Source organism: Pantherophis guttatus, chromosome 18, assembly GCF_059756535.1.
Source record: "Pantherophis guttatus breed Tessera chromosome 18, ASM5975653v1, whole genome shotgun sequence".
NCBI lineage: Eukaryota > Metazoa > Chordata > Lepidosauria > Squamata > Colubridae > Pantherophis > Pantherophis guttatus.
This window is the reverse complement of record NC_142080.1, coordinates 11116991-11130657: the sequence shown is the minus strand read 5'-3', so window position 1 is coordinate 11130657 and position 13667 is coordinate 11116991. Positions and strand designations below refer to the sequence as shown.

The following is a 13667-nucleotide window of genomic DNA, read 5'->3' as shown; positions in this document are numbered from 1 at the left end:
GCTTTGACGGCTGAGGAATTCTGGGAGTTGAAGTCCGCAATGCTTTGCCGGCTGAGGAATTCCGGGAGTCCAAGTCCGCAATGCTTTGCTGGCTGAGGAATTCCGGGAGTCAAAGTCCACAATGCTTCACCGGCTAAGGAATTCCGGGAGTCGAAGTCCGTAATGTTTGCCGGCTGAGGAATTCTGGGAGTTGAAGTTCACAATGCTTTGCCAGCTGAGGAATTCTGGGAGTCGAAGTCCACAATGCTTCACCGGCTAAGGAATTCTGGGAGTCGAAGTCCACAATGCTTCACCGGCTGAGGAATTCCGGGAGTCGAAGTCCGTAATGTTTGCCGGCTGAGGAATTCTGGGAGTCGAAGTCCACAATGCTATGCTGGCTGAGGAATTCCAGGAGTCCAAGTTCGCAATGCTTTGACGGCTGAGGAATTCTGGGAGTCGAAGTCCACAATGCTTTGCTGGCTGAGGAATTCCGGGAGTTGAAGTTTGCAATGCTTTGCCGGCTGAGGAATTCTGGGAGTCGAAGTCCGTAATGTTTGACGGCTGAGGAATTCTGGGAGTCAAAGTCCACAATGCTTTGCCAGCTGAGGAATTCTGGGAGTTGAAGTCCACAATGCTTCGCCAGCTAAGGAATTCTGGGAGTCGAAGTCCACAATGCTTCGCCGGCTGAGGAATTCTGGGAGTCGAAGTCCAAAATGCTTTGCCGGCTGAGGAATTCTGGGAGTCAAAGTCCACAAGTCTTAAAGTTGCCAAGGGTGGAGACCCCTGACCTATAGGCAGACTTCCCCGTGGTGTCTGCAGTTGCCAACTCTTCCCGAGCCACCCAAAACATCCACCACGATTTAAGAGGAAGCTGGAAGCCTCTGACATCAGAGCTTGGCCCAGCCAGCTCTAGAAGATACGATCAGCAAACAACCGAAAGCCAGGCGGCATCTTCTCTTTGGGCGGACAACAGTGAGGTCGGTTGCCTCATGAGAACATTCCTGAACCGAAGGGAAGACGCTTCCCTCAGGAACCAACATGCCCCAGCAGCCGAAGGATTACAAAAACAAGGAGGCCGGAGAGAAGGTGCGCATCCGAGTTCCACCTTGCCCCTTGCAAAGTTTGGGGGAAACCAGGCAGATAACAAGCCCTGGGAGGGTCCTTCCTCAAAGTTTAACCCTTTCCCGCCCTGTTCTAAGAACTTAGAAGATGCTCTTCTAACCTCCACGAGGGCTCTTGGAAGTGGCTCTTCTCGCACAAGCTTCGTTATTTTATCTGTTAAACTGACGTGAATTGTGTCACCGAACACCCGCCAAGGAACAGGAGAGAAAAGAATGATGGCGCAGGTACTCAACTTACCTAGATGGGTAATGAAACGTCTACAAGAAAACCACCAAGCTCAGAGGGCACCAAGGACCCCACAGTCATAGTCTTCTTCTCCTCCTTCTCCTCTCTGCACACCCCACTCCCTTCTATCACTGATGACATTACCTAGTTGGGTAATGAAATGTCTGCAAAGAAACCACCAAGCTCAGACCCCACAGTCCTTTTCTTCTTCTTCCTCCTCCTCCTCCTCCTCTTCTCCTCCTCCCTTCTGATGACATTACCAAGTTGGGTAATGAAACGTCTACAAGAAAACCACCATCTCAGAGAGCACCAAGGACCCCACAGTCATAGTCTTCTTCTCCTTCTCCTCCTCCTCCCTCTTTCTCCTCCTCCTCCTCCTCCCCCTTTCTTCTTCTTCTTCTTCTCCTCCTTCTCCCTCCTCCCTCTTTCTTCTTCTTCTCCTCCTCCTCCCTCCCTTTCTTCTTCTTCTTCTTCTTCTCCTCCTCCTCCTCCTCTTCCTCCTCCTCCTCCTCCTCCCTCTCCTTCTCCCTCTCCTTCTTTCTTCTTTCTTCTTTCTTCTTCCTCCTCCTCCTCTTCCTTCTCCTCTTCCTCCCTCTCCCTTCTTTCTTCTTCTCCTCTCTTCTCTTCTCCTCTCTTTTTCTTCTTCTTCTCCTCCTCCTCCTCCTCCTCCTCCTCTTCCTCCTTCTCCTCTTCCTCCCTCTCCATTCTCCTTCTCCTTTCTTCTTCCTCCTCCTCCTCTTCCTCTTCCTCTTCCTCCCTCTCCCTTCTCCTTCTTTCTTCTTCTCCTTTCTTCTTCTTCTTCTTCTTCTTCTTCTTCTTCTTCTTCTCCTTCTCCTTCTCCTTCTCCTTCTCCTTCTCCTTCTCCTCCTCCTCCTCCTCCTCCTCCTCCTCCTCTCTGCACACCCCACTCCCTTCTATCACTGATGACATTACCTAGTTGGGTAATGAAATATTTGCAAGGAAACCACCAAGCTCAGAGAGCACTTCACTTCTAGAAACTTCACTTCTATATTTGAGGAAACTTCTAAAGTCTAGGAAAAAAACACTTGCCTGAAAATTTTACATCTAGACCTGCTGATGAGTGGTACTTTCATATCCCTATCATATTTATTTTATATTGTATTTTCTATTGCAGCTGAATATCTAAGGAAATTCGCCCGAAACATTCACCAGTTCACCAATCGCTCTCGAAGCAAGACGGGTGGCGTGTATATTTAATAAACAAATTTAATAAATAAATAAACCGACTTGGTTATTTTAATTACCTTCGGCCAGGACAGCATACTGCCTCTGCTTCTTATACGTTATTATAATTATGAGTAACAATGCATGATGAGCATCCTATGAGCAATTTTGAGGTCAAGCTCTCCACACCGTCTCTATCTCCGTTCTATCTCCAATGGCTCCTTCCAGGAAACGTACGGATCGTGGATACCTAGATCTGTTGGCCTGGCCATTTCATTGCCCGACTCCAGTTGGGACCGCTGTGGACTGTCCTTCGGAAAGGCAGTGGGGTGAAAATGGTACCCATTCCCTAGTAGGATCTCCAGCCCATGTTCCTCAAGGGGAATGATTGGCCAACTTGGATGGGTAGAGATACAGATGAACAGAGTTGGAAGGGACCTTGTAGGTCATCTAGTCCAACCCCCCCCCATGCCCAAGCAGGAGACCCTACCCCATTTCTGACATATGGCAGTCTAGTCTCTCCTTCAAAGTCTCCAGGGATGAAGCTCCCACAATTTCTGAAGGCAACTGTCACTGTCTGGAAGTCAATGTTGGCTATCTGTCAGGTTTCGAGGTCGTCTCAAATAAATTGCATTTCAAACAAAGTCTTTGATGAAAAACTCCCATTTTTTAAGCACGACCTTCTAACTCCGACTCCATCGTAGCCAACACTGACTTCCTGACCCAAAACCCTCCCTTTCCGTTCCTCACTCCCCTGCACTCATTGGCCATCTTCCAAGTCACTCTACCCCTAATCTACTGCTCCAGCTCAAAGGAATTTTCTCCCTCCCATCCCATCTCCTAGGGGATATTATCTCCAGGGAAAATTAGTAGGTGAAAAGTCAAACGTCCCTTTCCAGACGCCTCTGCTTCTCCTTCTTATGTCAGCACTAGAGTAAATGCAGCTTGAAGTGCTGACAGCAACTTCTGTTCCATGGGTTGATTGTCTTCACTGTCAGAAAATTCCTCCTTATTTCTAGGTTGAATCTCTCCTTGTTCAGTTTCCATCCATTCTTCCTTCTCTGGCCTTCAGGTGCCTTGGAAAATAGCTTGACCCCCTTCCTCCTCTCTGTGGCAGCCCCTCAACTATTGGAAGATGCTCTCCTGTCTCCCCTGGTCCTTCACTTCACTAGACTAGCCATGCCCAGTTCCTGCAACCGTTCATCGTATGTTTGAGCCTCCAGTCCCCTCATCATCCTGGTTGCCCTTCTCTGCACTCTTTCCAGAGTCTCAACCTCTTTTTTGATAGTGTGGTGACCAGAACTGGATGCAGGACTCTAGGTGTGGCCTTACTAAGGCTTTATAGAGTGCTATTAGTACCTCCCTTGATCTTGATTCTATCCCTCTGTTAATGCAGTTTAGGATTGCATTGGCTTTTTTGGCTGCTGGCTCCTATTTAGCTGGTTGTCCACTAAGACTCCAAGATCCCTCTCACAGTTCCTGCTCTTAAGCCTGGTTTCACCTAGTCTGTATGTGCACTTCGGGTTTTTCTTGCCTAAGTGTAAGACTTTCCTTTTCTCTACATTGAATTTCGTTTTTTTTAGATAGGGCCCAGTCTGTCAAGATCAGAGGTGGGTTTCAGCAGGTTCTGAGCAGTTCTGGAGAACCGGTAGCAGAAATTTTGAGTAGTTCAGAGAACTGGTAGTAAAAATTCTGACTGGCCCCGCCCCCATCTATTCTCTGCCTCCCAAGTCCCAGCTGATCTGGAGGAAATGGGGATTTTGCAGTAACCTTCCCCTGCCACGCCCACCAAGCCATGCCAAGCCACACCCACCAAGCCACACCCAATCTATTGTATCATCAAATCCTTAATTTCCAAATAAACTCTACTCATTATTTCCAATTATCAATCAAAATTCTATCTATCTTAATTTCCTCCCTTGCATCTTTTAACATAAAAAATCAAAAAGACAGATTTTAAAAATATCCTAACATCTTAATCTAAGTATTTATCTTACATTTTATCACCATAAATCTTACTTCCCAAATATGTACAATTCTATTTTTATTTCAACTTATAAATCAAAATTTTATCTATATTCCTTAATCTCTAGACCCATTTCAACGAGTCTTTGAATCTTAAACTTTAACAATTACACTTAATTTTCCATATTCTCCTCTATATCTCCAACTATTTGTTTGGCTGATTTCCAGCATATTTTATTTTATTATAATAACGTGAGTTATAAAACGTGCTAAGAAGCCCAGAGTCACAAGCCACGAATCCCATTATAACCTAGTCTAACATGTTGTGTGATTCCAGCTATTGGGTTTATGTATTCATCAGTTCTGGTCCCCATGATAAAAGAAAAAAAAGATGTCGAGACTTTAGAAAGAGTGCAGAAAAGAGCAACGACAATGACACAACTTCTGGAGGCTAAATCGTGTGATGAAGGGTTGAAGGAACTAGGAACATCTGGTCTAACGAAGAAAAGGACCAGGGGTGACATGATAGCATCTTCCAATATCTGAGGGGCTGCCACAGAGAGGAGGGGGTCGGCTTATTCACTTGTCTGAAATGGTATAGAACAGTGATGGCTAACCTTTTTGTCATCACGTGCCAAAAGCGGGGGGAGTGTGGGGGAGTCATGTGCACGTGCGTGCCCACACCCATAATTCTATGCCCCCCCCCCGGCACATGCACTCATGACGCTCCCGCACTCCCCCCGCTTTTGGCACGCAATGGCCCGGTAGGCCCGTTTTTTGCTTTCCCCAGGCTCCAGAGCCTTTCTAGGAGCCTGGGGAGGGTGAAAACAGCCTTTCCCACCTCCCCCAGAGACCCTCCGGAGGCCAGAAACAGTGTGTTTCCTGACTTCTGGTGGGCCCAGAAGGCCCGAAAATCAGCTGGCCGGAGCTGAGCTCGCGTGCCCACCAATATGGCTCCGCGTGCCATTTGTGGCACCCGTGCCATAGGTTCGCCATCATGGGTATAGGATTTCCTGCTCAAATAGGGAGCTGGACTAGAAGACCTCCAAGGTCCCTTCCATATTCTATTCTATTCTATTCTATTCTATTCCATTCCATTCCATTCCGTATTTTCTATTCTATTCTATTCTATTCTATTCTATTCTATTCTATTCCATTCCATTCCATTCCATTCCATTCCATTCCATTCCGTATTTTCTATTGTGTTCCGTTCCGTTCCGTTCCATATTTTCTATTCTATTCTATTCTATTCTATTCTATTCTATTCCATTCTACTCTACTCTACTCTACTCTTTATTCTGTTCTATTCTATTCTCCAAAGCACCAGAAGGCAGGACAGGAAGCAACGGATGGAAACTAATCCGAGAAGCAAGCTAGAACTATGGAGAAATTTCCTGACAGGGGGAACAATCAATCAGCCTCCGGAAGTTGTGGATGCTTCCATCCCTGGAGGCTTTAAAGAAAAGATCGGACCACCTTTTGTCCAGAATGGGAATGGGGTCTCCTCCTGCTTGAACATGGGGTTGGACTAGAAGACCTCCAAAGTCCCTTCTAACTCTGCTATTCTATTTTCGAATTCTCAAGCTTTTCACTTGAAGCACACCCTACTGTTGGGTCAACCCTAGGAGACTTTAAGCAAGAACTGGAGAAAGCTTTAATTAGTCAACCAAGGGCACGATCCAATGACCGTTTTTACCTGGAAGTCTTCTACAGTGTGTTCTACAAAGGTTTGTCCCAGAGGCCAAGGTTTCTAAGATTGCAACCTGCAGCTGGCAGGCAGATGCTCACCTGGCATGACCCAAAGCTCCCTTCCTTCCAGCTTTCTGTCTGGGCTTTGTTTGTAGAAGTCAACCCCACTTGTTTATTACTTTAATTATTATTTATTAAACAAATTTGTATAGCCGCCCAACTCACACATAGGTGACTTCAGGCGCCTTAATAAATATGGCTCCTTTTACTTTTCAATCTCAGTATTTTAATATCGTTGTCAGGCCTGGTTTTGGTATTCTTTTTAAGTCTCTCTCTTAAGAGAGAGATATTTAAAAAGGGAGACATGATAGCAGTGTTCCAGTATCTCAGGGGCTGCCCCAAAGAAGAGGGAGTCAAGCTATTCTCCAGGACAAGAAGCAATGGGTGGAAACTCATCAAGGAGAGAAGCAATGTAGAACTAAGGAAAAAATTTCCTGATAGTTAGAACAATTAATCAGTAGAACAACTGGCCTCCAGAAGTTGTGAATGCTCCAACACTGGAAGTTTTTAAGAAGATGTTGGATAATAATTTGTCTGAAGTGGTGAAGGGTTTCCTGCCTAGGGAGGGGGTTGGACTAGAAGACCTCCAGGGTCCCTTCCAACTCTGTGATTCTATTTCTAGTCTATTTCTAATCTAGTGAAAAGAAGGACTAGGGGTGACATAATAGCAGTCTTCCAATATCTGAAGGACTTCCACAAAGAAGAGGGAGTCAAACTATTCTCCAAAGCCCCTGAGGGCAGGACAAGAAGCAACGGGTGGAAACTCATCAAGGAGAGAAGCAACTTAGAACTAAGGAGAAAATTCCTGACAATTAATCAGTGGAACAACTTGCCTGCAGAAGTTGTGGATGCTCCAACACTGGCATTTTTTAAGAAGATGTTGGATATCCATTTGTCTGAAGTGGTGTAGGGTTTCCTGCCTGGGTAGGGGGTTGGACTAGAAGACCTCCAAGGTCCCTTCCAGGCCAGCCCTATGAATTTATAAAAATCAGAACAACTGGGTGAACGGACGATTTAAAAATCAGAACAACCTACCCTTAACTATGATGTGTCTGGCTGAGATTTGGTTTAGTTGCTTGTGGCGCATGTAAGGACTGGGCAGGTAGTCCTTGACTTACAATAATTCATTAGAACAATTAATCAGTGGAACAGCTTGCCACCAGAAGTTGTGAATGCTCCAACGCTGGAAGTTTTTAAGAAGATGTTAGCTAACCATTTGTCTGAAGTGGTGTAGGGTTTCCTGCCTAGGCAGGGGGTTGGACTAGAAGACCTCCAAGGTCCCTTCCAACTCTGGTATTCTATTCTATTTGCAAACCATCCAGTGAGGTGCTTTGAATTCCACACCGACCACTACTCCAGTCTTGATCCAAAACCAGAAACAAAACTTCCAGCTGGAGATGTTTCTGGGGAAGTGGGGAGGGGAGGGGGCACTTTCTGCAGGAAGAAATGCAACTGGGAGACCCCCGGGGATGGGGGTGGGGAGGGTTTGCAGGCAGGCATCAGCCTGGAGGAGAATTCAGACGAGGAAGCCCAAAGCTTGCTTTTACAGGGGGGCAAAAAACTCACAACTTTTGGAAAACTTTTTTCCACCGCAATTACAGTGGCGTGGGGGTTGCAGGAGGAAACTTTGCCCCCAACCCACACCCAGGAAGAGCAGGGGTCTTTCCAGGAAGAAAATGCACCCATAGCCAAATCTATCAGAGAGACATGTTGAATCCGTGCAGCGATTCACTTAACAACAGGGACAGGAGATGTCATAAAGTGGGACGAGATTCATGTGGTGGATGTCTCGCTTGGCCAAAAAAATTTGGGCTCAGTTGTGGTCATAGGTCAAGGACAATAAGCTGTCAGTGATAAGCTTTTCCATCCTTATTATTATTGGATCATTATTTATCATTATTCGATAAAAATACTATCTTTTTGACAAAGAAACTATGTTAAATAAATATTACAGATGAGAGAATCTACCTAATAATAAAAATGAATAGAATAGAATAGGAGAAGAGAGAAGAGAAGAGAAGAGAAGAGAAGAGAAGAGAAGAGAAGAGAAGAGAAGAGAAGAGAAGAGAAGAGAAAAGAAAAGAAGAGAAATTAGAATAGAGTAGAATAGAATAGAATATAGAGTAGAGTAGAGTAGAGTAGAATAGAATGGAATAGAATAGAATAGAATAGAGTAGAGTAGTAGAGTAGAGTAGAGTAGAGTAGAGTAGAATAGAGTAGAATAGAATAGAATAGTAGAGTAGAGTAGAGTAGAGTAGAATAGAATAGAATAGAATAGAATAGAATAGAATAGAATAGAATATAGAGTAGAGTAGAGTAGAGTAGAATAGAATAGAATATAGAGTAGAGTAGAATAGAATAGTAGAGTAGAATAGAATAGAATAGAATAGAATAGAATAGAATAGAATAGAATAGAATATAGAGTAGAGTAGAGTAGAATAGAATAGAATAGAATAGAATAGAATATAGAGTAGAGTAGAGTAGAGTAGAATAGAATAGAATAGAATATAGAGTAGAGTAGAATAGAATAGTAGAGTAGAGTAGAGTAGAGTAGAATAGAATAGAATAGAATAGAATAGAATAGAATAGAATAGAATAGAATAGAATAGAATAGAATATAGTGTAGAGTAGAATAGAAATAGAAATAGAAATAGAAATAGAAATAGAAATAGAAAAAGAAATAGAGAGGAGAAGAGAAGAGAAGAGAAGAGAAGAGAAGAGAAGAGAAGAGAAGAGAAGAGAAGAGTCGGAAGGGACCTCGGAGGTCTTCTAGTCCATCCCCCTGCTTAGGCAGGAAACCCTACACCACAAAATGACCCCATATCGAATCATAATATATATGATATATTATAATATATAGAAAAAAGAGGGGAAAAAACCAGTAAACGGTCAAATCCCTCTGTTCACCATCCTTCACTGTATTTCACACGTAAGAAAGCCCACAAACTGCCATCTGTCAGAAATGGTGTAGGTAGGGTCTCCTGCTTGGGCGGAGGGTTGGACTAGATGACCTACACGGTCCCTTCCAACTCTCTTATTCTGGGCTGTTCCATGCAACCAAGGAACCCAGCGCAGGATTCACTCCGGCAACTGCAAGTGGCTGTTTTTTTGCCTAGGATGCTGTTTGTGCTGCACCGCCGTGCGACACAACCCCGGGGCTGATTTGTGCAGGAGACACAAAGGCTGGGAATCAAGTCAGGAGGGCAGCTTTTGTCAGGGAGAGCTGACAGGTAGAGGAGGAAGGGCCCGGCCCCCCTCTCTCCTCCCACTCTCTTGGAGGTACACCTGGACTGGCAACCCCAAAGGTGCCGAGAAGGCAGCTTGGGTGTTGGCAAGCCTGATATTGAGTTTCCGGGTTGCGAATTTTCTAGTTTTACCGCACTGCACAAAGTGGGGAGGGACACACTCGACATACTGCACCTGGGAAGAAAATGGGGCCCAGGGGTATAATATATATATATATATATATTGCTTTAATTTATATGCCGCCCTTCTCCGGAGACTCAGGGGGGCTTACAATGCGTTAAGCAATGGCCTTCATCCTTTTGTATATTTATACAAAGTCAGCTTATTGCCCCCACAAACTGGGTCCTCATTTCACCTACCTTAGAAAGGATGGAAGGCTGAGTCGACCTTGAGCCTTGGCGAGATTCGAACCTGCAGTAAATTGCAGGCAGCTGTGTTAATAACAGGGTGCGTAGACCACTGTACTGTCAATATTGGGGTACAGGTCGTGCCCGACTCTTCGTTTAGTGACCGAAGTTGCCACAGCGCTGAAGAAAAGCGGCCGATGACGAATTTCCACACTCACAAACGTTGCAGACTTCTTGATCAAAATTCAGAGGCTTGGCTAATGACTCATACTTACGACGGTCCCTTTTTGCGACCTCCTGTCAAGCAAAGTCAACGAGGAAGCCGGATTCAGTGAACTACCGTGTTCCTAACTGAACAATGGCAGGGATTCGCTTAACAACGCTGGCCAGGAAGGGATGTAAAACGGGGCAAAAAAACGCCTGTAAGAAACGTCTCGCTTAGCAACGGGAATTCTGGGCTCGGTTGTGGTCGTACGTCGAGGACTATCTATATTGAGGTGGGTGTGTTAACTGCCCAGGCCACTGCATTCGGGACCAACTACGGCTTGCTGATAGACTTCAAGGGCAGCCCCAGGGAGAGTGCATTGCAGCACAGGTAGCCTTCAACTTACAATCATTGATTTAGTGACCATTCGACGTTAACAACAGCTCTGAAAAAAAGGAACTCACCGCCACTTCTCGCACTCACAACCAACGTAGCATCCCCACGGTCATGGCACCAAAATTGGGCTGCTTAGCAACCCGCCTGAATTTACAAACATTCTGGAATCATGTGATCGCCACCTGCCAACCAGCTTCCGACAACGGGGGAAGTCAGACCCACTTAACGACCGCATGGTTCACTTAACAACTGCCACGATTGGCTTAAGAGCCGTCTTAAAATTGGATGTGGCTCATATAACAAGAAATCTTGCTTAATAAGGTTAAGAGACCAGAGCAGGCCTCAGCCTAGGCTAGAAGACCTCCAAAGTCCCTTCTGACTCTGTTATTCTGTTATTGTGGTCGTAAATTGAGGACTACCTGTAGTTCACCTAGGAGGTGGCTAACGCACTACTGTTTGTATGAGACAGGAAGGGACACAATTGGTGCACAAAAGCATCCTTGGCTACAGCTGCCATCTGCTCTCAAATCCAGGCCGGGATGGGATTCAGCCGGTTCGGACCAGTTCGGGCAAACGAGATGTTAATTTTAATCTGGTTCACCGAACCGGTTGTTCCAAGGAGTGGCTGACCCCGCCCACCCCACCCCGCCCCTCCCAGGAGTCTCCACGTGTTCTGTTTTGGATGCGAGGTAAGTGAAGGGCACACGCGGGGGCTCTGGGAGGGCGAAAAATGGGCCTAACGGAGGTCCGGAAACGGGCCTGTTTCCGGCCTCCAGAGGGCCTCTGGTGCCTGGATGTTGGGTAACCATTTGTCCAGGATGTTATAGGGTCTCCTGCTTGAGCAGGGGGTTGGACTAGAAGACCTCCAAGGTCCCTTCTGGCTCTGTTATTCTATGTTGTAAGAACTGAGTCAAGAGATTCCCTTCTTAAGAGGGGTTGGAGCTTGGTCTCTCCTTCCCATCAACGCCAACTGAACGCAGCCACAGAAGAAACAGGAGAATTACAAGTAGAGTTGTCCTTGATTTTTATTCACTCACTCACTCACTCACTCACTCATTCATTCATTCATTCTCTCATTCACTAATTCATTCATTCATTCTCTCATTCACTCATTCATTCATTCATTCATTCTCTCACTCACTCACTCACTTATTCATACATTCACTCATTCGCTCATTCACTCATTCATTCATTCATTCTCTCATTCACTCATTCACTCATTCACTCACTCACTCACTCATTCTCTCATTCATTCACTCACTCATTCATTCATTCACGCTCATTCATTCTCTCATTCACTCACTCCTTCACTCATTCATTCTCTCATTCACTCATTCACTCACTCACTCATTCACTTATTCATTCTCTTATTCACTCACTCATTCATTCTCTCATTCATTCACTCACTCATTCATTCTCTCATTCATTCACTCCTTCACTCATTCATTCTCTCATTCACTCACTCATTCATTCATTCTCTCATTCACTCATTCATTCATTCATTCTCTCACTCACTCACTCACTTATTCATTCATTCACTCACTCATTCACTCATTCACTCATTCATTCATTCATTCATTCTCTCATTCACTCATTCACTCACTCATTCACTCATTCACTCATTCACTCATTCATTCATTCATTCATTCTCTCATTCACTCACTCCTTCACTCCTTCATTCATTCATTCACTTACATTCATTCTCTTATTCCTTCCTTCCTTCCTTCCTTCATTCATTCATTCATTCATTCATGGCAAGATTCTGTCTATAGGTGACTGAGAAGTAACTCCATATGTCAGTCTTAGTTCTTTGGGCCTGGCATTAATCTTGCCAGACTAAAGTACAGATAGGTCTCAATTTACAACCACAATTGAGTCTTAAAAAATTTCTGTTACTAATAAAACAGTTGTTAAGTGAGTTTTGCCCCATTTTAAGGCCTTTCTCATCATAGTTGTTCAGCGAATCACTGCACTTGTTCAGTTTGGAACACGGTTGTTAAGTGAATTTGGCTTCCCCACTGACTTTGCTTGTCAGAAGGTCACTAAAAGGGGATCACATGACCCCGGGACACTGTGATTGTCATAAATATGAGTCAGCACCTGAATTTTAATAAGGTGACCATAGGGATGTTGCAACAGTCATAAGTGTGAAAAACAGCCATAACAGAAAATCACTTTTTTTAGTTTTTTGATTGTAACTTCGAACAGTCACTAAACAAATGGCCATAAGTTGAGTACTACCTATATGTAAACACCAACGATGAAAAGAGGAAAATGTTCGGGGCAGCCACACCCATCAATGGACCCAGGATATATCTACTGTGTTTTCCCGAAAATAAGACCTTATATTAATTTTTGCTCCAAAATTGGGGCTTATTTTTCCAGTTAGGTCTTATTTTTGGAGAAATACGGTACTAAAATGCTTCCATCTGGCTGTTGATCTTAACTGGGGCTTATTTTTGGGGTAGGGCTTATATCAGGGGTAAAATCCAGCAGGTTTTGACAGGTTCTGGAGAACCGGTAGCGGAAATTTTGAGCAGTTTGGAGAACCGGCAAATATCACCTCTGGCTGGCCCCCAGAGTGGGGTGGGAATGGAGATTTTGCGGTATCCTTCTCCTGCCACACCCACCAAGCCACACCCATCAAGCCACGCCCACAGAACCGGTAGTAAAAAAAATTGGATTTCACCACTGGCTTATATTATGAGCATCCTGAAAAAAAAATCATGTTAGGGCTTATTTTCCGGTTGGGTCTTATTTTCAGGGAAACACAATAGCAGGTTAGAAGGTTATAGCACTACTCTGGCAAGATTCTGTCTATAGGTAGTCCTCCACTTACAAACAGTCGCTTAGCGATCATCCGAAGTTGCAACGGATGTCCCTGGGAGTACTTACAACCCAGTTCCAAAGTTCCAACAGTCCCTTCCTCCATGTTCATCTCACCGTATGTCAGGATCTCGGCAATCGGCCCACATATATGACTGTGGACTACCTGTAAAGGTGGGGCCAGTGGAGAAGCAGGGCAGGGAGAAGTGGGGAGCCCTAGACAGGGAAGGGGAGGCACAGAACTGGGCTTGGCCTGTATCAAATTGAGGCTTCCCACTCGCAGGCATTTTGGGTGAATCCCCAGATTAACCGGTGCCAAAACTTTAAAAATATTCTGCCAGAGCCGGCTCCGGAGTCCCTTCTCAAGTCACCAGAGGCTCCGTTCCTGCTTTTTTTTTTGCCAGCTGTCAGATTTAGGATTG

At 45.0% G+C, this 13667-nt stretch overlaps 1 protein-coding gene across 1 annotated transcript in view; it reads right to left on the bottom strand.

Moving 5' to 3' along the window:
• NECTIN4 (nectin cell adhesion molecule 4) overlaps window positions 1-13667 on the bottom strand; it is a 132611-nt gene that overhangs the window by 97355 nt on the left and 21589 nt on the right. The gene's annotated exons all lie outside the window — the stretch shown is intronic.